Source organism: Lolium rigidum, chromosome 1 (assembly GCF_022539505.1).
Source record: "Lolium rigidum isolate FL_2022 chromosome 1, APGP_CSIRO_Lrig_0.1, whole genome shotgun sequence".
NCBI classification, from domain to species: domain Eukaryota; kingdom Viridiplantae; phylum Streptophyta; class Magnoliopsida; order Poales; family Poaceae; genus Lolium; species Lolium rigidum.
Genome location: NC_061508.1, coordinates 293,514,256 through 293,539,731, shown reverse-complemented (window position 1 = coordinate 293,539,731; position 25,476 = coordinate 293,514,256). Strand labels below are relative to the sequence as shown.

Genomic DNA, 25,476 nt, shown 5'->3' with positions numbered 1-25,476 from the left:
AAATTTCTAGCGCACGGATTCTTCAGTGCTGCAAATTTATATACTGCAAATTTATATATAGTGCTTGTGTACTGGTGCATCGGGGGAGAATTTCTTCATTGGACTAGGTGATCATATTTTTCTGCAAGTAGCTTATTCATGTGGTCTTAATAATGCCAATAAACTAATGAATATTTTTCTTGTGATTTGAAGATTTGGTTTGCAAGCATAGCATATATGCATGTGCGGGAGCAATTGAAATGTCACTTGAAAACAACTCTTGTTGATGAAAACTATTTCGTTGTTACTTATGATGCGAGAGAATGCCCATGGTGTGCTTATGGTGTGCTTACTTGGTCCCATGGTATGGTGGCGTTGAGAAATATGTATATTTTCATTGAGTATGTCCGCACTCGAGTCCAAGACCACGGGTGAAAGGTAATATAATCAATCTTTGTTTTGGTATATTTCTTGCATTCTCATGATTTTTTAAAATGCGAGGATCTGTATAGTTCATTGTGTCTAGGCATATCTTGCGTAGGTGCACATACGCATCTCTGTTCAATGTACCATGGACATGCTCTCATGTTGCCCAAACTGATACTGATTTATTTTTTTACGTTAGTGTTGTTCTCTGATGTTGGTTCGAAGCTAAAGTGGAAGTGATGAGTCGACATGTATTTGGTGTGACATATTGGATCGCTCATGTCATTGAAGCTTTACTCAGAATGCATCATTATGTTTGTTAGGTTAATGCAACTCCACTCTATAGATTGGTTTTAGTGGGTTGCTTTGTTTTGGTTAGGTGTTTTCTACACTATTATTTGATCTTCTAACGCAAATGGTATATGCCGACTAATGGAAAATATGAGCTATATGTTTCAAATAATGGTTTTTTCCACAGATCTGACAAAAAAGGGAGAACACCGAGAAGAGTGTGTTGAGGGATAGAGGACGGCCGAGGAATCATCTAGCTTACTGAAGCAAAGGTAGTTATCTTGAATAAGATATGCATTTTCCTGCTTAATTATTTTTATTTCCTCTTATAAACTCCGTTGAATGAATGTGGTCCAATTATTTAATCCTATAATTTTTAGGGATGATTCCTTGAAAAGTGCAACGGCAGTTGCCTTATGTTCAAGTATTCCTAGCTACATCGCTTCGGCTTGGTCCATATGTTCACTAAATGGGGATGTCTCTTCGGATTAAGGTAATAAGTACCATGTTCAGGCAATTTCGGTTTGTCCCCGGTCATTTCATACAATGTTTCCTAAATCAAAATATATATTGGCCTTGGATCAGTCCGGTTGCATGAAACAAGTGTGCCTCATGTATTTTGTTCTTCTACGAGTTTGGGGATATGACTATTTTCTTTGCAGTCGCTTAGTAGCCTCCATTAAATCTCTTTTCAATCGTGAGCTCCTTGGCAGCAGAGGCAGATGACGTTGCTTGATGGCTCCCATTATATCCCCTTTCCGATGCATATGCAAATTCTATTGTGCATCGTTTTTAGTTAAAACCTTGAGCTCCTCTGCTCAGCTTTATTCTGTTGCCCCATTTACATTACTGATTTTATTATGTAAGCATGCGAGAGGGAGGCTTGAGCATGTGCAAAGAAGTTATTACTTGCTAACTTAAAATATTCACTGCAAAAAAATATTGCACACATGTCTTTTTTATCCTATTGGGAAATGGATTAGATAGTTTTCTTTTTATGAAAGCAATATTTTTTCTTGTTGAGAGCCTCCATGCACGGGAATGATCAAATTTCAGTGCTTGTGGTTTAATTATCTGATTAGGTAGGTAAAAGCTTGATGGTTAATAAACAAACTTATTAGTAGCTAAAATTCTGTTTGAAGTTTTTTTATTTACTACTCGTGGTCCAGCTGTATGATGTTGCTTTAATTTGGATAGAAATTTTCTTGTTTTGCATTTTACGTTCGTAATGTATTGTTTCATTTTCCTCTATTATTGTGTGTCTATTATCACATATATTAGATGTCTCTATTAGTGCGTCAGTATGCATGCCTTTTGTTCTCCTTTCTTACTGCTTTCGAGCTATTTATGTATTGCCTTTTTTATGTGCAAATAGGTGACATGTGGTTTAGGTTAGATCAGCCCGAATAATAGAAAGCAATGGGTTTATGTGCGAGTCTCGCGTCAGTTAGTGCATCTCAAAATACATGCTGGTTCTACTTTCTTACCGCTTTGCAAGTTAGTTATTTAGCGCCACTAAAATTAAGATCGAGTTGTGCCATCGGTGCGAAGGGAATTTGAGCACCTGGACACTTATGACAAGCAAAAGTCTAGCCTTCCGCCAATCTACCTTTTTGCTTCGACATTTTTTTAATCTTTAACACGTGATGTAGTTACGAGTGAAATTAGAGTTATATGATCATTTTGCACTACACCAATGTCTCATATCTCCTTAGTTTAGCCGATAAAAGATTCAGATATGTATTCTAGAGAATATCTTTCCATGTGGCATCTGCACGTAGATAATGTACTCCAATTAACGCTTCTATGTAGCTTTGTCTTATTGAGGTTTAATTTTCTCAACACCACTGTATATTTTGTTTGGTGCCTTGGTCTCGGAGAACCTAATGAATTTACTTGATGTCAAAGGTATTTAGGATAGAAGAATCGTTTGTATACACCTTCGTGCTTATTATTGAGTGGGTTTAAAATGCATTTACAATGCGTGCTTTTTCATGTATATAGACACTACTGACATGGTTATGTACCGATTCTGTATTGTTTCCAAAATTAGGTTGGCCCAATTTATTTGTTTATTTTCAATATAAGTTCAGTCTACTTATTTCTAAATTTTCCTTTTTATTTCGGTCGCTAATGCTTCGCTCACGCTTGCTATGGATATGTCGTACGGCGCCGGCTTCTTCCTCCCCATCGGCCGGGTGACATTGTTGACTCCTCCCTCTTCACCGGCCGAGCCAACTCGCGCAAGCACCTCCCATCTCACCGGCCCGGGAGAGATCCCCTCCCTCAACGTCGCCGCGTCATGTGCTCGCCGCCGTCCATGAGCCGATTCCGCGGTGCGGATTTGCTCGAAGGTAAAGTTGCTTTACTGTTGCTTATTCATCCTTGTCGGATCTTGTTTATAGCATATATACTTGCTTTCGGTTGCTTATGATCTACACAAGCTAGCAAATTCCTTTTGTTGTACGATTGGCCACTTTTGGCATATGTGATAATATGCATATTTGTCGGTGTTCATAGTACTACCTCCCTATCACTCACACACCTAGATATTTTCTTGCCAGCTATAACCTAAATTAAGGTTTGACACTTTCTGTTAACTGCATGTCTTAATATATATTTCAGACTACCATTTACCTTATTGTAAATTTTACCCACATTTTTTAACCAACATTTCTAAACCCATTTAATGGTTTTCGTTTTATGTGTTGGCATAATTACCCGACTTCAAAATGTTCAGAGGTTGTCCTACTTCAGGGTAGTGAGCTGCAGCATTTTGACGCTCAGTTGGCGCTGGAGGTTATTCAGGCACCATCCACAAATTAAGTAAGATATAGCTCTCTTCACCGTAATTTTGTCAAGGGGTCCGCAATGAAATGGACAATTACGCCAAGATAGGTACATAAGAAGGTGGGGTTTGGGGTATGCTTGACTATACCTTTGTATCAATTGTTCTCGTTGCACTTTTATTCTTCTAAAAAATAGCGGATATCCCTTCTTCGGTAATTTTACGGTGTTAATATACATGCTTGGTTTTGCTGCCATAATAGATCCTCAAGATCAGCGATGGCGATCGCGACGGTACATCGACGAGCTTGATGAGATGGCGCATTGACAAGCAAAAAGTCATGGGGATTCCCGGCTGTTCGTGAGGGGTTGCGTGATGCGGCTATGGGGCGGCGGAGGTCCACACATCGGACGTATCTAGGCTGTGCGCACGAGATGGTGTTGAGGCTCACGTGACCTCTACAACTAGAGCAAAGACGACGACGGTTCGCCACTTCGGTGCATTACTCTACTCCATCCACTAAATTTTCTTCGGTTCAATATCTCGCATATATATGGTGATGATTTTAGTGGGCCACAAGGTGTTGGCAATCGTTGGGTTTCGTATTCTACAAAATATCGGCGGCTTGTGTAATCTCCGGTTGCGGTGCTTTCATGTTATCATGAATTGTGGGAAAATAGTATATTGTGTGTTCCTTCTTGCATCCGGCTTGATTGTTTTACTGCGGAAGGAGCAGTTCGTGGAGTGGGTGCGAAGCTAAGCTGGGTAGCAGTCATAATATTAGGTGAGAGTTGCTTAATGTGTAGGTGGGTAGAATATTAGTTTCATGGTCTACTTTACGAGACAAAGCAAGTACAATATTACGTAGTAGTTGCTTCATATTTACTGTCTCTAATTTTTCGTACCATTTTGCGGTAGGATTGCATACAGAGGCATTAATATATTTTATTACATTCTCTTTTCAGAAAAACTGCACTAAGATCCTTATGCTTTTAGTCAGACATACCTTTTGTTGTTGCTCAAGGGTTTAAGATTGTTGTTAAATAAAATTTTACAACTAACTTGACATGTAAATGGTGCGACATTACAGAGGGGGTGGACTTTGATGTCAGTATGACACACTATACTTATTGTACTCCATAAATATTTTTAGCAGAGAAATAGAATCCTACAAGATCAACATGTTTTCAGTATTTGCCTAATGATTAAATTATCTCTTTTCCGTGTTCGAATTAGTTATTCCGTTGTGTTTCCATTTTCCATGTTGGCTAACTATAATAATAAATAAAATTTTAGAGTAGTGGATTTTTATGTGCCATTTGGTGTTAGCCTCCCTAATTCTCTTATGGATTTCTGTTCGGCAGGCTGCTACAGAGGGGGTGGACTTTGATGTCAGTATGCTACAAAGGATGTTGAAGAAATTGGTGATTTTCTTTATTTAATTAAAGAAACAGATTATATGAATGCATGGTGCTTTGAAAAAATGTGGTTATTTATTTCAAGTGTTCTAAATTACTCATTAATCTGATATAAATTAAGGCTGCAAAGGGGGTCATGCAATTACTATGAACTAAGGCTGATATGTAATTTTGGTGTTTATTCTTCTGTGAGCTACCAACCATATATGTTGCAAGCTGATAAGGTGCCTTTTTAGGTTATGAGAAGCGATTATCTTTATGCCTCCATGGCGAGCAGCACCGGCTGCATCTGGCCCCAGCGCATCTTTGAAAATTTAGAATGATAAAAGGAATTGGTCAAACTACGAAATTGTGACCACGATGAGCCGCTCACGGGCTCGACCCTTTGTTGGTTCAACGTTCTTCTCCGCCCGCGGAGTTTCTGTCATGCATGCGTACGGTTGAGGTTGGTTCGTCGTTCTTCTCTCTTCTCTTTCGTGGCTGCTTCTTGTGTTCGTTGCCCTCCATGCCACTGTTCTTGTTAATTGGTTTGCCTAATTTTCCTTTTCCTTTTTGCATCCGGGTCTAGGATGTTCATCCACATCTCGTTTAACTTGTTTTTCGACTGAAGTTAGGAAAATTATATAGCTACCATGATATATTGCATTCGGTTGCATAAACCGGAGTTTATGCATTGTATTGCTTGTGCCAACTTGTGCACTGCTCGGCCTCGAAGCAAGATGCCAATACCATCATGTTCCTTTCCTTCTTTGCTTGGATATATGCTTGCTAGGTTAGTGATTGATCAATTTTTTCTATAATTTTTTTAGCTAGCCAATTTCCTGCTTCATCATGAGTTCTTGTCCATTGCGCTAATGGTGATTATCCACTGCATTTAACGAGTATTTAATCTGCTAGAATTTCATACAACCTTAAATTTTAACAAGCAAATATTTCTAATAATTTCTGGTTCCGGTGGTATCAGTTAAGGGGCTAAAAATCTCGAACCAAACTCTCTCAGGTCACGGTTTATTTCGCTTATTCTAGCTCTTGTTATTTGTCGTTAACAATTTAGTATTTGCAATCGTTGTTAATTGTTCCATCTGCTCAATTCTTCTTGAGTTCTAATGTTACAGTGTAGTAGAATTAAAAAAGTGATGTTAGTATATGCTCGATTCTCATTTAGACCATATAAAAAACATGCATTTGGTCGAGTTTACCATATTCTAGGAATGGTTGACTGGCCAACCTAGGGTGAAAATACTTGGTTGCACTTGAATGTGCTAATGCTAGGGTGAAAATGTTGAACCTGCTGAGCCTAAGGTAGCGGTAGGTAGTAGTAGCCATATTCGGCGGATAGTGGTTATTTTCCGGGCAAAGTGTAGATGCGAGATATGATATGCCCTATTTTTATGATCGTTATAGTCACTTTATGCTTCTTTTTGCTGGGACTTTGGTTTGTAAGGGGAAAGATTTTAAAGAGCGACCAGGACATTATTAGGAACCATATGGTGATTTCGTGTTCAGGAAAAACAATTGCCATATAATATCACAGTTAAATTTAAAAATGCTATGATGATGGCTCCCATATGATGATTTAGTGCTCGGGAAAAACAATTACCACGGTTGTTGATAGAAAGCACAAACTTATTAGGTTATTTCGTTGCTTGGGGTTACCCGACTTGCTGTTGCCTTGGTGCTATTGTGGTTCCCAGTACTTTCTATAAGCTTACAGTATATTTATTTTGGACAGTTGGTTGTATTTTTCATCTGTTGCCAATAAATCACCTGTTTACCTGTCACATGACCATGTCACTGCCTTCTAAACCATATTTCCACTCCAAAGCAGTCTTACCTATATACTGACTGATCCTTGTTTCTACGAGGAAACCAAAAAGAATAGTTGGCAGTACCACCCAAAAACTCAGCTGCCAATGTTTTGGTTCTCAGGGTCAATTGAGTTACTCATCTTGAAGTTGAGACAAACCTACAAGGCTACAACGCCATGAAAAATATGAGGTGAATCCCTTTTCTATAGTCTCTAGCATTTTTCTTGTTTACTGCACATCCATTTATTTGGTACGGTTAGCTAAGGTAACAGTGTAACACCCCCTTGACCCATCAGGTAATATATGCCTTCAAAAGTTGTTTGTGCAATAGTAATATCCTAGCAAGTATTCTGAAAGAGAGCCATAGTTTCCAATGTAACGACAAGAGTTCTACTGGTTACTTTCTTCAGGCTCGGTATTAGAAAAGCTTTGGATTCACGGTGATCTTCAACTTAAAATTTATTTCAATTTTTGTGGTTTTGGATGTTCAGGTGAGATAGGTCATATTTTTCTTCCATATGTTGATGGAAAACGGAGCACCGCTGTGCTTCTCTGTTTGGAATCTTTTCGTCTCCGTTTTGAGCTGTAAATTGTAGTCTTTTTTAGGAGTTAAATCAAGATTTGCTGCTATAGAATGTTTATTTGCCTTTTCTTGAAGGAAATCATTTCATTGTCCGAGTTACTTGTTCTATACAACCTGATCTATATTTTATTTGTGCCTAGGTTGATGAGATATCGAATATCTAAAACCGGCACGATGTATCCTAGGGTCAAAGTCCTGACCAGTGACTACCGTAGGCAAGCTGGGGAGCCATCAGAGGATTTTGCTACATACATCCGGCAGAGAGGCTATGACCTTCATGATTCAACCTACGGAAAGTTTGCTTCTATGTTTGCAGTAAAATTTGCATGAAACCTAGAAAGATTTGTTTCTAAAGAGGTGAACCATTCTAACATCTGTTTGCACATGATCCCAGATGCTCGAGGATGCCAATTTCCATAGTGTCATCGCCCAAGACCGCACCGACCAGGTTATCCACTTCCTCGTAAATTGTTTGGGCAAATGCACAAATTTCTTCAGAGGCTAACATGATCATCGCTATCTACGTTGTTTCAGTTCCTGGGGTCCTGGAGAGGTAGCTACCTTTAACCGAGAAGACCAAACAGGCTTTCTAGGCACCTATGTTAACGTTTTGAATCCTATTTATTTTGTGCCTTTTCTTTTCATCATCTCTGGTTAGTCACTATATCCACCTATGTTCTATCACTGGGAGGACTACGACGACATCGTAAAGGGCTTGAGCTTGAAGCTGAAGCAGAGCTGCTTGAGTGATCCACTGCTTGAGGTGATAGGAATATATTGTTGTGGCATTACAGTGGCGTATTGGTAATTGATAGTGCTGATTCCGGATACATGTAAACTCCTTATAAATACTTTCATTTATACCGTGAATATGTTGTGGTGCTGCCGTCGTGTATATATGTGTCACATGTTACTACTTCTAAGACAAGGCTTATGATTTCAATATGTATGGTCGTGTATATATGTGTCACATGTTACTACTTCTAAGACAAGGCTTATGATTTCAATATGTATGGCTTTAGTGTTTGCGCCAGGGCGGAATGGGTCATCTTCCTTTGCAAATAAAAAGATCAAGTCTATTTACATGTAAATAAAAATATAGCATTATATTTAAATTAGTCTTTACTAGAATACCTTTGCTGCCACTACTATTTACTGAGTAAGAGAAATGGTTGAATGTATGTATATAAAATCGACATATGTTATGTTAGTTTGCTTGATAAATGTTTGCTGAGTTCTTAATACTATAATAAACTAATACTTATGAGTTAAATTCTAATTTAATTCTGCCATTTGCGCGATAGCGCAACCGGTCATCTAGTTGATTTAACTGTGAACACTTCACCGGTAGTTAAACTTCATTTAAAAGAATCCTCATTATCAATTAGCCCAACCAGTATTAGTTGATGAACCAAATGAATCGATCAATCCTATTTATTTGCATCTGAAGTTCTCCTAAAATCTATCTTTAAAGGATTCCAACTCAACCCATTTGCTAACATGATATTTTTATGGTAAGAGATATTGTAAAGAGTGGTACTTTCATCTACCAAATATAATTATTTAGATGCACGGTATGATTATTAAGAAGATCTAGGTACATTGATTTAACTGTGAAGACTTCACCTGTAGTTAAACTTCATTTAAAAGAATCCTCATTATCAATTAGCCGAACCAATATTAGATGATGAAGCAAATGAATCCATCTATCCTATTTATTTGCATCTGAAGTTATCCTAAAATCTATCTTTAAAGGATTCCAACCCATTTTCTACCATGATATTTTTATTGTAAGCAATATTGTAAAGACTTGGGTACTCCCGTAGTTTGTTTCATGTTGACACTACCTGCTAAGGTTAGCCTTTCTTCATGACAACACGAGGAAAGCCAAAATTTATTTAGTATGACAGACATTAATGCCGAACAACATAAAATAGGGTAAAGTGTCACATGGGCATTATACTATCTGCAACACTGCTACCTATTTAGAGCATCTCTAGCCATCTCCGCGACGAGGCCCCCAGGACGTCCCCTCTCCCTCTCCCCCACACCCCTGCCTCCTGCAACGAGGACTTTTCTTCCATTTGCCTCCCCCATGCCCGCCTACAACCACCATGTCTCCGTCACTCCTTCCTACCGTCACCATGCTCCATCTCCATTGCCCTGCTTTCCCTTCAGTAAATGGGCAACGGAGAAAAAGACGCAAGACTTTCTCGGCAAACTTTGCTCAGAGATGGAACGCGTACTGCTCGGGAGTTGCTCCAATGGGGGACTTTTTCATCCGGATGGACGAAAACGACCCAGTCGCGCCCCCGGTTCCTCATTTTCGTCCGGATTAAGCCTTTCATTCGTCCGGAGAGCCCATGCCATCCCCGGCCCCCCAGTGTTAACACCCGGATTTTTAATTCCACATGCCTATTATGCCATACATCGCAATCCCAGGAAGATTGTTTTTGCGAGACATAACAGTAGATATCACAGAACATTATTCATTACAAACTATAATCGTCTTACAACAAGGGATCACATGATACAGTCTTACAACAAGAGTTGATCTAAAGATCAAACACAAAACACATAGCGAAAGAAACGTAGTAGTGTTGCGGTCAGAAACCCACCGGCGGGCAGCGACGGGCAACACCGTAGAGCCGGGAATCTCCCAGGACTGCGGCTGGCCCTGGTCCCTCCGAGCGACGGCCCGCAAAGCCTTCTGCACACACGTCCGATGCTGATGCAAGGGCGTGCCACCGACCTATACCTGGTCGGGAAGGTGTTGGATGATGCCTCGCTTAGTTTCCTGCATGGCATACACGTAGACGTTAAATACGAGCCTCGATCGGCTCTCGAGGTTGTCCTGTGAATCGGCTCAAAGAGCCGATCCACCCATGATACGTACGAGGTGTACGATCAGATGGTGGTCCTGCTTGATCAAGATAAAGCTAAAACGACCTACTACGATTTGGGGTTTTCACCGCATAATCGGAACATCCTACTCGTGATCGAGCTCGCGGCCACGCACGGTGATCGTAAACCGACCCTAGACAAGGCCTAAAAACCAACACGAGGTTGATCCTCGGAACATCCTGTCTAGGGCTAGCAAACTACACCCTACGCGCCACTGGATCCTTCGACCCGTTTGGAAGGCCTAACGATGCAGATATTAAACTAATCCTTGAAGAACAAGGAGCAATCATAACGGATCGGATCTACTAAACGATGATCAAGCGGGGTGCCGCCCTTACACCCAGGATAGGCGTAAGGGCGGCTAGATGCTCAAGGGTTGCACGACGATAGCATATGATACGAAGAACAATGCTAACCCTAAAACACCTATGATACTACGCTGCTCGCCATCAAAAAGGCTTCAGTACGAGCAACGCATGGACGACGAATAAACGTGTGCTGCCTAGATCGCAAGATGCGATCTAGGCAGACATGGTGCTTACCCGGAAGAAACCCTCGAGACGGGGGAGTTGGCGATGCGCCGAGATTGGTTTGTGTTGAACGTTGGTTGTTGTTTATTTCATAAACCCTAGATACATATTTATAGTCCGGGGGACTTTCTAATTCAGGCGTGCACCTAATCGTGAACGGGTAAAACTCTAACTTCTAAATTAAGATGCGATCTACTATAATACAGATACACGGGCAATTTAGCCCAACTTCTTCGTGTCAGGTCGCTTCAGAGATCCTCTACGCGTATATCCTTCAAGCCCATCTCACTCTCGGCCCATCTCCTGATTTGGCCAAAATCTGGTGATAACACATGCCCCCCTGGTTTTGGTAATGATAATTTCAAAACCACTCTGTTTTTCCTTCGAGGGGTCATGTCGTGGCAGAGCAAAACCGTCGTAGTATTTTTCATCATGACGACTTGCCTTCTCAACTTCTCTGCACGATTTGACAGTTTTTTGGCACCACCTCCTCGAAAACTGTTCGAACATTAAACCTCCACTCCATCTTCTTTTATTTAACCGCATCGAACAGTTCTCCTCTTCATCATCTCCGCATTAGCACTCCAAAAGCCCTCCTGCGCACCATGTCTTCTTCTTCCTCCGCCTCATCGGGACTTTCCATCGAGTCCTCTTCCTCCCACGAGCCGACGCCAGAACAGGACCCACAGGAGGTCCATGCGGCCAACATCCGCCGCGCCATAGAAGCCGGGGAGGAGCCCGGCCATGACTTCTCCGTCTGGTCCGAGGACGACAAGTCCTCGACGGACGGGGAGAGCGACCTCCGCTTCCTCGCCGACGGGGAATCGGAGGAGGAGAGCGATGACGATCGCTTCTCCTGGGATGACTTCACCTCCTCCGAGGAGGCGAAGGAGGAGGAGGAGGAGGAGGACGACGACAGCTCCTCCGACGAGCCGCCGGCCAAGCGCTTCTGCCCCTGGCCGGGAAACCTCAGCGACTTCGACGCCGACGACGACGACGCTGACGAGGAGGACGAGGACAACGAAGGTCCTCGCCGGCGGTCGCTACGGCAGCCGACGACGAGCCCGCCGGGAGTAGCGCCGACAGGCGGCGACGACGGCGACGATGAGGGCAGCGACGGCCCGTAGATAGGGCCCTTAGCATAGGATCAGTAGTAGATGGGGCAATGTATCCCCTTAGTACTTCCTTTTGAGAGCAATCAGCTTTTTATGTAAGAAATCTCGTTTATCAATGAAGAAATTCCCCAACTTGATTTTGCCGATTTCCTTTATGCCAATTTAGCCGATTTCCCCTCATACTGATTTTGCCGATCGTCACCTAGCCAATGCTCAACGAACCAATGGCCATGCATCGGTCCCCCATAATCCGCTCTTCATCTTTTTGACGTCGGAGTGATCGTGATCTTGGTCAATGCTTCAATAAGCCGATGTCAACGTATCAATCCCTCACGATCTATCCTTCATCTTTCGACCGATGACTTTGAGCTCTGGTGGACAATGAGGCAGACTAATGCCTTCAAGAGAGTCCTAGAACCGCTGCTGAAACAACTTGTCGTTGAAGCCGAGACTTCTGCAGCACAGATACCACCTGTTCTGTTCCTCTACAGCAACCAGATAGCCCAGAGCCAACTCTCTATCGGTGATGATGGATCCCTCTTTTGCAAGAACTCGCCGCCTTTGAGAGGAATTGCGTTGCGGGACCAGCCGATGACTCTCCAATCGGCTTCTAAAAACGAGCATCTACCAGGCCAGCTGCCCCCCGAGCCTCAGTCGAGGTGAAAACAGTGGTGAGGACACGTAACTCAGACAAGTAGACCTGAGCTCGATCATGTCTGAGAGAGCTACCATGCAGAGCCAGCCAGAGCCGATCACTTTTCTTCCGTTGAAAGCCGATGCTGCAGATAATCCCCAACGGCTTAATGAGCAAAAGGCTGCCTTGTACGCCAAATTCTTCTGACAGCATTGCCTTGTCGGAGGTCCTTGAACACGCAGCGGGTAGATCCTGTGTAATTGTGCTAGAGTCGATGGCTATGCATCGGCTTTGTTCCTTGCATATCATGCGAATTTTTTTTACGGGCCGATTTTTTCTATCTATCGGCCCCCAATGTTTTACTGCACATGTATCGCACATGTTTATCTGATTAGGTGCCCCCCGAGCCGATTCCGCCAGGTAACTGCTAAAATCGGCTCTGTGGTTAGCCAAGGCACTATATGTGAACGTCGGCTCTGTTAGGACCAGTGTGGATTTCTCCCAGCGCATCAGCCGACGCAAACCCATTGCCCATTAGATCGACGTTGAATCCAGGCAGAATGAATGGTGAAGATAATTTTGGCCGATTGCTGGAATCGGCCTCCACGTTGCTTGCTCGATGAAGGTTTTGCAATGTTCCTCCATAGATCCTTGGGGCCGATCACATGGATCGGCATCGCCACGTTTGTCCATCGATGTTGCTCTTGTTACACGGTCAGGCCGGTGGATAAAACCAACCTAACCCCGTCCTTTGTCACGTCGATGCTTTCTCGTGGCTTCTCAAAGATGACCGGCCGTGGGCCGCAGTCAAGTTGTGCCACAGGTGCTTCATCTAATCCTGGAGCACTAAACTCAGTTGGAAGGATGAACACCATGTTTGTGCCAGCCGATGTCTCATCATCGGCTTTCTTTTGTCTCGGGCGCCACTCTTTCCTTTGTGGCCGACCTTCTTCGTCCAGTGGTTCGCTGAATTTTAGCGGCCGGATCAGGCCGCGCCTTCCTCAACGTGTGCGGGTATAACCTTTCAGCCTTCCTCCAACCCACGTAATCGCCGAACCCTTCGCTTTGGGAACGGCCGAGCCCATCGGGGCACCACCTTGGCCGATGATACTTGTCTTCTTCTTCATCATCGTCCTCTAGTTCCTCGAGATCTTCCACCCGAGCGGACTCGAGCATGCTTGTTCCGAGGCGGGATAGGCCCTAGACGTTTGAACACGGACACGTTAGTCGCATCCTTCTTCTTTTGTTTACATTCCGAGGCGGTTGCCGATTGTGGGCAATCGGCTCATTCCTCGAATCCCAGCAGTGTCCGAAGAAGGGGCAGTCCCGAGTGCCTATCCACGTCGTCTTGCTCTCTCGACTTTTCCTTGGCGTGGCGCTCATATCGCTCCTCGTCGCGATCATGCCGACGACGTCTCCTGTCGTCCCTAGCCAGACGATCTTTTTAATCATCGTCGTTGTATCGCCGGCGTTAGTCGTAGTGACCCACATACTTGTTGAGGAGGTGATCAGAGAGAGGTCGCTGATATCTTACGTTCCTCACTTCTCCCTCTGTGATGTAGCGCTTGCCATCGTGACGGAGCCGATCGCGTGGAGCTGCTTCCTCTGTATCCTTGCTATGAGAGCAGCCTGCCCTCATCTCCGTCCTTACCGAGTGGTGCCCGGGTCCTACCATGTTGATATTGCGGGAGAAATCTGGCCGGCACCCTCCATGGTAAGTATACTCCACCATGTTAACGGCGGGGAAGGGGTGTGTGTCGACCTTCATGGCGTATCGGCTGAAAATTAGCCGCCCTTGTTCTATCGCCATTTGGACTCGTTGACGCCACACCCTGCAGGTCGTTGGTGGTGTGGGTGAACGTGTTATGCCATTTGCGGTATGGCTTTCCGTTCAGCTCTTGCACCGTGGGGATCTTGTGGCCTTCGGGTAACTTTAGTCGCTTCTCCTTGAGTAAGAGGTCGAAAATCTGCTCGGCTTGGGTCACGTCGAAGTCAAACCCTTTTGGAGGACCTTGTGGCTTAATCCACTTACGGGACACGGGGCTTGCCCCCGAGTCCATTCAGCCACCTGCTACCTCTTGATCTCCCGCAAGCACCCTCATCTTCATCCGCCTCAACCAGGACCACCGCACGCTTGAATTTATCCCGGTAAACATCCGGGTGGCGCCTGTTCATATGCCGGACGCCTTCGCACCATGTGCGCCAATGAAGGGTAGTCTCGCTTGGGAGGCCACGTCCTTGATCGATGATGAGAGACCCACCACCGCCAACTCGATCGCTTCTTTTTCACTTACATGAACCGAATAGCATCGGTTCCTAACGGTCCCGAAGCGCTGGATGTATTCTCGACACTGTTTCCCCGCGCTTCGTCGTACTTGTGCTAGATCGGCAATACCAGCCTCGGAAGCTTCGAGTGATACCGTATGTGGAACTGCTCTTCCAATCGCTTCCAAGTCCGGATTGAGTTTGGTGGCAGCGATGTGTACCACCCGAAATTCGATCTCGTGAGGGACCGTGCGAAGAACCTCACACGCAGCTCGTCCGATGCCGAGATTGTGCCTAGCCGTGCCAAATATCGGCTCACATGCTCGATGGAGCCGGAATCATCTCGATCCATTAAACTTGGTGAAGTCGGGGAGCCGATATTTGGGTGGTAGTGGGATCAATTCGTACTCATTGGGGTACGGCTTGGAATAGCCGATTGTCCTCCTTTTCGGCATCATGCCGAACCGGTCTTTCGTAATTGTACAAATCTCGATCCGCGGTGATGGCCGCGAGCGTCGAACTCCGAAGATTCGCCGGAGTGGCATACTTAGCCAGCCATGCTTGCTTTTCCAACTCGAGCCAACTGCAGGAGCTGAGCTCCGGAGGTTTGTCGGAGTGGCATACTTAGCTAGCCACGTCCGCTTCTCAAGATCCGCTCCCGACGTTCCTCCCGCTCGTTCCGAAGTCCCCGTCCGTTGCAGCCTGGTTTGAGAGCGCCCAGCTACTGCAGTCCGGCACGTATGCGCACGTGTATCCGTGCGAGATCTCCTTAGGCGCCTCATGCAAGAATTGGTAGTCACTAGGGTCACCACCGATCTTGTAGACGACGTATGCCGATGAACTCGGCACTTCCGGGTGCCGCCAACGCAAACGGCAGCGGTGGACGGGACCGGAGTGGCATCTCTCCTTGGTAAGTCCCTGTGAGCTGGTCCCGACGGAGAATACCGATGGCTCATGATTTCCTGGATCACGCGCAGAGCGACACGCTCCAATGTGTTCACCAGGCTCTCGGAATGGCGGTGCAGCGAATGAGCCACCATGAAGTTGATCTCCCGACGCAGCCGACTCGGTGCGTTCTTCGACGGGGTGGACAGGTCCACTCCATCGAGCGCGCTCAGGTGAGAACCCTTTCCACCTGATGCCATGTGAGCGGGTTCTGTGAAAAGAGCCGATGAGGTCGGCTTCGTGGACTGCTTTGATCTCATCATGCTTCTTCTTGAGCTCCTCAGTCAGATCCTCGTACTTGACCGGAGTGCCTTCCGCCATCTTAGATGTAGATGGCGATGCGGTTGATGTCGAAGATTGTCCCACCGGGCGTGCCAGAATGTGTTGCGGTCAGAAACCCACCGGCGGGCAGCGACGGGCAACACCGTAGAGCCGGGAATCTCCCAGGACTGCGGCTGGCCCTGGTCCCTCCGAGCGACGGCCCGCAAAGCCTTCTGCACACACGTCCGATGCTGATGCGAGGGCGTGTGATACGTCTCCGACGTATCGATAATTTCTTATGTTCTATGCCATATTATTGATGATACCTACATGTTTTATGCACACTTTATGTCATATTCGTGCATTTTCTGGAACTAACCTATTAACAAGATGCCAAAGTGCCGCTTGTCTGTTTTCTCACTGTTTTTGGTTTCGGAAATCCTAGTAACGAAATATTCTCGGAATTGGACGAAACGAAGACCCGGGGGCCTATTTCGCCACGAACCTTCCATAAGACCGAAGAGCATACGAAGTGGGGCCACGAGGTGGCCAGACCACATGGCGGCGCGGCCAAGGGGGGGCCCGCGCCGCCCTGTGGTGTGGGCCCCTCGTCAGCCCCCCGACTCTGCCCTTCCGCCTACTTAAAGCCTCCGTCGCGAAACCCCTGATGGGAAGAACCACGATACGGAAAACCTTCCAGAGCCGCCGCCATCGCGAAGCCAAGATCTGGGGGACAGGAGTCTCTGTTCCGGCACGCTGCCGGAGCGGGGAAGTGCCCCCGGAAGGCTTCTCCATCGACACCGCTGCCATCTCCACCGCCATCTTCATCACCGCTGCTGCTCCCATGAGGAGGGAGTAGTTCTCCATCGAGGCTCTGGGCTGTACCGGTAGCTATGTGGTTCATCTCTCTCCTATGTACTTCAATACAATAATCTCATGAGCTGCCTTACATGATTGAGATTCATATGATGATGCTTGTAATCTAGATGTCATTATGCTAGTCAAGTGAGTTTTACTTATGTGATCTCCCGGGAGACTCCTTGTCCCACGTGTGTAAAGGTGACGGTGTGTGCACCGTGTGGGTCTCTTAGGCTATATTTCACGTAATACTTACTCACCGTTATGAATGGCGTAGTGAAGTGCTTATTTATATCTCTTTATGATTGCAATGTGTTTTGTATCACAATTTATCTATGTGCTACTCTAGTGATGTTATTAAAGTAGTTTATTCCTCCCGCACGGTGTAATGGTGACAAGTGTGTGCATCCGTGTTAGTACTTGGCATATGCTATGATCATGATCTCTTGTAGATTGTGGAGTTAATTATCATTATGATAGTATTGATGTGATCTATTCCTCCTACATAGCGTGAAGGTGACGAGTGTGCATGCTGTGTTAGTACTTGGTTTAGTCGTGTTGATCTTTCTTGCACACTAAGGTTATTTAAATATGAACATTGAATTGTGGAGCTTGTTAACTCCGGCATTGAGGGTTCGTGTAATCCTACGCAATGTGTTCATCATCCAACAAGAGTGTAGAGTATGCATTTATCTATTCTGTTATGTGATCAATGTTGAGAGTGTCCACTAGTGAAAGTCTAATCCCTAGGCCTTGTTCCTAAATACTGCTATCGTTGCTTGTTTACTGTTTTACTGTGTTACTACTGCTGTGTTACTACTGCTTGTTTACTGTCCTGGGCAAAGCACTTTTCTGGTGCCGTTGCTACTACTTATTCATACCACCTGTATTTCACACTACTAGGAAAAGGCCTAGCCGTAAGGTTGACTTCAGTGGCGCACCATGATGGCCGTGCGCCACTACTACTTAGCAGTGGCGCACCACAAAATGGTGGGCCATCAGTTACAAATGTAGTAGTGGCGCACCTTGCTTGTGGTGCGCCATTACTAATTCCTCGGCGAGAGGCCGGCCCCACCCAAAACTAATAGTGGCGCACGTCTCCATGGTGCGCCACCGCTACATGGCTTACTTATAGCGCATGTCTTTGTGGTGCGCCACTGCTAGGAGGTGGCCGGGGCCCTTTAGAGATGAGGGCTTTAGCAATGGCGCACCGCTTGGTGCGCCACTACTAGCTATGGCGCACGGCCGACATGGTGCGCCACCGCTAAGTTGGGCAGGGGCGTGGGTTTACTGTGTAACAGGTGAGCAGTGGCGCACCACTTAGCAAGTGCGCCATTGCTATGTCACCCTAGCAAGGGCGCACGGCTAGGTGGTGCGCCACCGCTAACCCTGGGACCATTTCCCGCTTTTCACCCTCCACTCACATGTGCCACCCTCTTTCCCCAAACACTCTTCCACCACCACCTCCCACCAAATCTGGATCTGGTCGTGTTGCCCCTCCTTCCCACCTCATTTTCACCTCTTCATTCACCAAAATTAAGTTGGTAAACTTAATTTTCTTCATAGGTAACTAATGGTGAAGCTTTCTTAGCTCAATACCCTACTCAATCTCAACTTTTTACCTCATCCAACACTCTAGGTCTCACCGTATCGGTAACTTTGTTGGTTTTATGCTTTGTGTGTGAACGGTTCCGATCGTCTTGCACACACGTCATGCACATATGTTATGTGCGAAGCTCGATGATATCATGTGTACGTGCGCATGCGCGAAAAGCGTCACGTGCATGTGTGTTGTATGCGAAGCCTCCGGATCCACATGTGTGTTGTATATGCGAAGCCTCCACACATGTGTTGCATGTGTTTTTGTTTGCAGTGGATTTGAAATGCGATGGAGTTGTTAATATTTTGCCGAAACGTTGATTCATTTCCGTTTCGGCGAATGTTGGGCATACTACGCATATACATGTCCTATTTTTAGGGAAGGTCATGCCAAAATTTTCTTTTGGTATGCTAAGATATCCATTTTCTCTATATCCGCAGGCGACCATGGTCCGCATGATGAGCGAAGGCGTTGTGGCTAGGTTTTTGAAAGCCGCGACAGACGAGATGATTAGAAATAACCAAAAGGAGATAAGATGTCCGTGTCGAAGATGCAAGCTAACGAGCCTTATGGACCCTAAAGCCGATATGGTGCGGGACCACCTTCTCATGCGTGGTTTCATGGATGGCTATCGGTGGGAAGGCGACGAAGATGATTATGAATTTGTCCATGGGAATTCAACAAGAAGTAAGGAAGGCCGGGGTGATCAGGATGTAGAAGATCTCGGGCATGATCATGATGTAGAAGATCCCGGAGATGATGATGACCACAATGTAGGAGATCCTGGACCTGATGATGAGGAAGATCAAGATGGAGGTCATCATGACGATCATGAAGATGAAGACGATGAACCATCGTCGATGGACCGGGTGCAGGACCCTTATCTTCAAGAGCCGCTTCTCGGCGTACGAGTAACGCAAGAGCCGCCGCCCGAGAGAAAGCCAAGATGGATCAACTGGAGGTAGACGCTCGTTACTCCATTGTATGAAGGATGCAGGCCGGAGGATACCCGCTCGAAGTAACGCTCATGGCTCGGGAGATGAAGGTAAAGCACAAAATGACCGACACATCCTTCAACGACAACATGTCATTCTCGGGGGAACGTCTTCCCAAAGGTAACACGTGTCCGACTAGTATCGAGGAGGCTAAGAAAATCGTGTGTCCTCTGGATTTACCGCATGTGAAATACCATGTGTGCTTGAACGATTGCATCATTTATCGGAACGAGCACGCAGAGTGTACCATATGTCCGGAGTGCGGCGTCAGCTACGGTACAAGAAGGGGAAGAAAGCTCCTCGGAAGGTGGTGTGGTACTTTCCAATCACTCCTCGTCCGCAGCGGTATTTCGCGGATCCTAAGCAAGCAAAGCTAATGCGCCGGCACGCGGAGATGAGGAAGGGAGAAGATGACGCAGATGATCCGAAGAAAAGAAAAAGGACAGGATGTTGAGACACCCTTCGGATGCTAGCCGCGTGGAATGCGTTGGACCTCGAGTACCCAGAATTTGGGGACGATCCTAGGAACATAAGGCTGGGCGCGAGCACCGATGGAGTCAATCCGTTTGGCAGCCGGAGCAGCACGCATAGCACCTCGGCCCGTGTTTGTGTGGATGTACAACCTCCCCCCGGTTGTGCATGAAGAGGAAGTACATTCAAATGAGTATGCTAATTGAAGGGCCGAAACAACCAGGGAACGACATCAATCCGTATATGGGGCTTCGAAAGAGGAGCTAGCCACGCTATGGGACACGCCCTGCCAATACGTGGGACGCCGCCGCGGAAGAATATTTCCCTATGAGAGCCGCAATGCTCACGACGGTGCACGACTTTCTCGGTTACGGATATGTCGCGGGGCAGGTGGTCCACGGATTCAATGCATGCGTAAGGTGCATGGACGACACAACGTACCGCCAGCCTAGATAGAGATCCCGGTCCTCGAAAACGGTGTTCATGGGACATCGAAGGTGGCTTCGCGAGGACGACCCATGGAGGAAACGCAAGGATCTCGTTCGATGGTGAAGACGAACCCCGAAGACAGCCACGTACGAGAAGCGGCGAGCAAATAGACGAGCTATTGAAAAATTGGAAAGAGTGCCCACCGCCGGAAAGAAGCGAAAGGCGCCGGAGCCGCCGCTAAGGTATGGAAGACGAGGTCTGTTTTCTCGGGACTTGCCGTATCGGAAGATCCTCCGTGTGCCTCACAGCCTTGATGTCATGCACATCACGAAGAACGTGTGCGAGAGTCTGCTTGGTACCCTCCCCGAACATGCCGTGAGAAGACCAAAGATGGGCCGAAAGCAAGGTACGACTTGCAATCAATTGGGATCGTGGAGGAGCTTCACGCGGGACGCCCTAATGATGATGATGACGATGACGATGATGAGGCGGAGGACACGCAAAGTCGTCGCAAGGGAAAAAATGCCAAAAAGATTGAATATTACCGCCCCCCGCGTGCTTCACTCTAAGTCGAAGGAGATCGAGCAGCTTTTCGACTGTCTCCTAGGAGTAAAACTTCCCTACGGTTACGCGGGGAAGATAAGCGTGTACCTAGACAAAGCGGCGCAGAGGTTCGGCGGGATGAAGTCTCACGACCGTCACGTGCCGATGACGCAGATACTTCCGGTTGCAATCCGTGGGATCATGGACGCGCACGTCCGTGAAACGCTTTTTGGCCTATGCAACTTTTTCGACGTCATCTCTCGGAAGTCCGTTGGCGTGAGGCAACTTAGAAGGCTACAGGAAGAGATCGTGGTGATACCGTGCGAGCTTGAGATGTACTTCCCGCCCGCTTCTTCGACGTTATGGTGCATCTCGCTGGTACATATCGTGGAGGATATCATCCAATCCGGGGCCGACGTTCCTGCACGCATGATGCCGTTCGAAAGGATGAATGGTGTCATCAAAGGGTACGTTCGCAACAGGGCACGCTCCGTACGGAAGCATAGCCAAGGGCTTTCTCGACCGAAGAGTGCATCTCCTTCGCACGAGTTATCGAGAAATCGAGAACCCCGTTGGCCTGCCCGTAAACGAGCATCTCGGGAAGCTCGCCGGATGGGGTCACCGCGACGGTAGCCGCGAAATGCATGTCGACTTCAAGGGTCGAATCGCCGACTTTGAAAGAGCAAACCTAGTCGCGCTACAACACATAGACGTGGTCGATCCTTGGGTGGTAGAGCACAAAACCTTCATCGCAAAGACGTACAAGTGATCGTGGGCCACGAGCAGGACGGACGGAGATATAATCAAAGAGCACAACTCAACCTTCACGCGGTGGTTCAAGGACAAGATGCCGACGTACCCTATAGACGAGGATTCTTCGCGGAAGAAAAACTCATATTCGCCTTGTCACAGTGGCGCCGAACACAACCTCGATGACATTTCGGGCGTACGATATCAACGGCTACACATTCTACACCGAGGAAAAGGACATGAAGAGCGATTATCGAACTCCGGGGTAACGATGGAGTCCTACACCGGTGACGTCAAGCAGAGATACTACGGAAAGATCGAGGAGATCCGGGAGCTGAGCTACGCCGGAGAGAATGTGCCGATGTTCCGTGTCGTGGGCCAAGAACGTCATAAAAGAAGACCGGCATTTTACCACCATGGTTATACCCGAAGCCAAATCCAAGACAGCGGGCGCAAAGGTCACCGCGAAATATGAGCCATGGGTACTAGCTTCCCAAGTGGACCAATGCTTCTTCATTACCGACCCGCAAAGCCCAGGCCGTGTTGTCGCGAGGAGAGGCAAAAGGAGCATCATCTGAATGGATGGAGCCGCCAACGAGCTAGACTTTGACCAGTACGGCGATCCGAAGATGGAAGATGACGACGACGATGATGAAGAACCATACACAACAAGAAGAAGCAGGACCACCCTACCTAAAGGCCGTCCATTCAAGAGAAGAAGTCTAGGAGTTCCGGGGCTAAATTATTCAACCGCGAGAAAGAAGGGCAAGAAGATTGTGAAAAGATAATTATGTATCATTTTCTTGTATGAATAATGGATGTCATATTGTTAATCTTCACATTGTACCGATCAAAATAGACATATAATTTATTTTTTTTGGATATTTTCTAGATTCTATAGTATTTTAAATATTCTACATAATTATAATTATTTATGCCTTTTATTTTGGTGTATTATGCTATTTTGGATGTTTATTATAGTGTTAAATCAATTTAAAAAGAAAAGGAAAAAATTGGGGCCGCCAGGGTTCGAACCTGGCCGGCGTGGTTTGGCACAAACCAACCAGGGACAGAGCCGCTGCGGTACTAATCGGAATACGTCAAATCCCCACGCGTTTTGCTTTTGACCTAGACATAAAGTGGTAGTGGCGCACCCCTAGAGGTGCGCTATTGCTAAGCCACATAGTGGCGCACCACTAGAGGTGCGCTATTGCTAAGGGTGTCTGGGACTTAGCCAAAAATCCCCCGTCCCGACCACGCATCCTCCATTCCCCATTCTTCCCCACACCACTCGATCCTCTCCGACGCCGGCGGCCGCCCCTCCCCGAACGACGCGAGCGACCCCCGGCGACGCCCTCCTCACCTCGCCACCTCTCCGACGCCACCTCCCACCGGCGGCCACCCCTCCTCTCACGCGAGCGGCCGCGCACACCGGCGCCCGGATCCCCTCCCCTCGATTACCGCCTGCCACCGTCGCGTCGCCGCAGGTGAGGCCCGTCTCTCCTCCCTCCCTCTCTGACCTAGCGGCATCCCTCCCTCTACTAACCACGTCATGGACACCAGCGCAGGCGCCCCAGTTCTTCATTGGCCACCAGTTCGTCAACGGCCCCAGTTCGTCGGCCACCAGTAGGCGCTGAACCTCCCTCCCCGACCCCATCTGCCAACCTGCGCAAGGACACCATCCGCCTCGTGCCCGACCCCGAGGACCCCGACCGCCTCCAGGCGGCATCGCCGTCGCCGCAGGTGAGGCCCCTCTCCCCTCCCTCCCTCTCTGACCTAATTGGTGCACCTACATTGTTCCATTTTTGTTCAATTTAAGGGGAAAAAAGAACACAAATGCTACTTGTTGTAACCTTAATTTGTAGCTTGTGTTGAGGTGTAACAGTGGAAGTTTGATTTTCGATGCTCTGTATGCACTATGCAATGATGCTCTGTATGCTTCACTATGTGCTTCAAAAATGAATGTAGAGTGTTTGCTTTCACTTGCCAATGAATGTAGAGTGTTTGCTTTCACTTGCCAATGAATGTAGAGTGTTTGCTTTCACTTGATATGCATACTTAGTTGCTGGTAGTGTGCAAAGTGTTAGTTGCTAGGTTGATTGCTAGGTTTAGGAAATTTAGGTTGATGGCTGCTGCTGCTAGGTTGATTGTTGCTGCTGGTAGGTTTAGGAAATTTAGGTTTAGGTGGCAGTAGCTTATAGCTTGCTTGCCGTCGTCTGCTATGTGCTTACAATTTAAAGCAGCTAGTTTTTTTAGCTTACTCGGATGAAAGCTTGATGTTCTTGCTGCATATGTGTATCATTTAGCTCACTCGAGCCCATCCTTTATTTTGATGTTTACATGTATATTATGTTATTTTGGGAAGTCTATGGTTTTCCCCACATATGCTACTTGCATTGCTCGTTTCTTGTATTTATAGTTCCATATATAATATGGCTCGAAAGCATACAAGTGTCTTTGTTGACAGTAGGGTTTAGTGGTTTTAAAATTTGGAAATGTTCTCTCGTTGAAATGGAAATTTGTAAATGTTCTCTCTTGACAAGTAGGTTTAGTGGTTTGAAAATTTGGCTGATCAAAGAACTTCATGGTAAATATGTAGTAGGTTTAGCAACTGAAAAATTTGAATGCACCAACCAATTTACCCAAAAATTACATTGAGTGAATATATGACTCTGTTGTGATCATTTTAGCCTAGTGCTCTGGCTATTTGTGAGTTAAGTTGTTGGACTGAAATTTTAAATCTGCTTTGGCTGTATGTGAGACAAGAGTCCTAGCTTGCTGCTGCTATGTGCTTGCTAGGTTGTTTGCTTGCTGCTCGCTGCTATGTGCTTGCTAGGTTGTTTGCTTGCCGCTGCCGCTAGGTTGCTTGCTTGCTTGCCGCCGCTCGCTAGGGCTGTAAAATTGGGTATATTTTGCTTGCTGCTGCTCTAGGGCCGTAAAATTGTGTATTTTTTGCTTGCCTGCTGCTGCTAGGTTGCTAGGTTGATTACCGCCGCTGCTAGGTTCTTCAAGTTCACATTTTATACTGATTTTTTACTATTTTTCCATTCAAATGCATATAATTTGGGATCGGAGTGAAGGGTTGATGCTCACAGTGTTTATTTTGATGTTTACAACACTAGTTCTAGTCCATGGTGCTCAGCTGGTGTATATGAGGAACAATTGTACATGTGCCATGGTGCTGAGCTGGTGTATATGGTGACATATTCTTGTGCAGAGGATCGACAGAGTTGCCCATTATCGCCGAAATGTTGATTCATTTCCGTTTCGGCGAAAATGGGGCACTCATATGTACATAAATTAGCATAGGTCATGCCCAATTTTGTTAGTGGAATGGATCGTAATATGGTTCAAAAATGTAAACATGTAGGATGGCCGGTCCCGGTGGCCGGCGAGGCGGCCGAGGCCGCGGTCCCGGGCGCCCCGCGGCCGGGGAAGGGGCCGCCGCGGTGGAGCAGCAAGGGCCCCACGGTCACCGTCACCCGCATCCTCCTCGTCTTCGCATGAGGAACGCTGCTTCGAGTTCCTCCTCCGCATCGACGACGACCCACTCGGCATCAAGAGGCTACCGGACAAGTTCGCCGAGTTCGTCGACGGCGTCGAGCCGGCGCACTTGCAGCCTACGGGAGGCTAGCTGCAACTTCTGCCGCTGGTCCGTGGAGGTCCCGTTCGACGGGCAGGGCAAGATGTACCCGCACACGGGGTGGGACAAGTTCGCCCGTGACCTCCACCTCGAGCCCGGCTGCCGCCTCACCTTCTCGTACGAGGGGGACGGCGAGATGATCGTCAAGGTGTTCGACGACACCGCCCGCCGTGTGCACTACCCCCACACCGGCGAATCCGGCTCGGACACCGATAGTTAGAACTTAGAGTGTTGTCAACT

The 25,476-nt window shown here is 46.8% G+C and overlaps 4 long non-coding RNA genes across 4 annotated transcripts in view; all 4 read left to right on the top strand.

Annotated features, from left to right (window-relative positions):
• Nucleotides 1-25,476, top strand: part of LOC124696235 — a 32,886-nt gene continuing 7,410 nt past the window's right edge. The window contains exon 1 of the long non-coding RNA XR_007000655.1: nt 1-107. This is a non-coding gene — a long non-coding RNA (uncharacterized LOC124696235). The remainder of the gene's footprint in view (nt 108-25,476) is intronic.
• On the top strand, nt 396-1,106 carry LOC124696274. The gene is made up of 3 exons (XR_007000662.1): nt 396-417; nt 884-968; nt 1,077-1,106. It is a non-coding gene; the product is annotated as an uncharacterized LOC124696274 (long non-coding RNA).
• On the top strand, nt 4,246-5,247 carry LOC124696267. Its single transcript, XR_007000661.1, has 3 exons — nt 4,246-4,268; nt 4,849-4,908; nt 5,139-5,247. It is a non-coding gene; the product is annotated as an uncharacterized LOC124696267 (long non-coding RNA).
• Nucleotides 7,596-8,242, top strand: LOC124696259. Its single transcript, XR_007000660.1, has 2 exons — nt 7,596-7,741; nt 7,828-8,242. It is a non-coding gene; the product is annotated as an uncharacterized LOC124696259 (long non-coding RNA).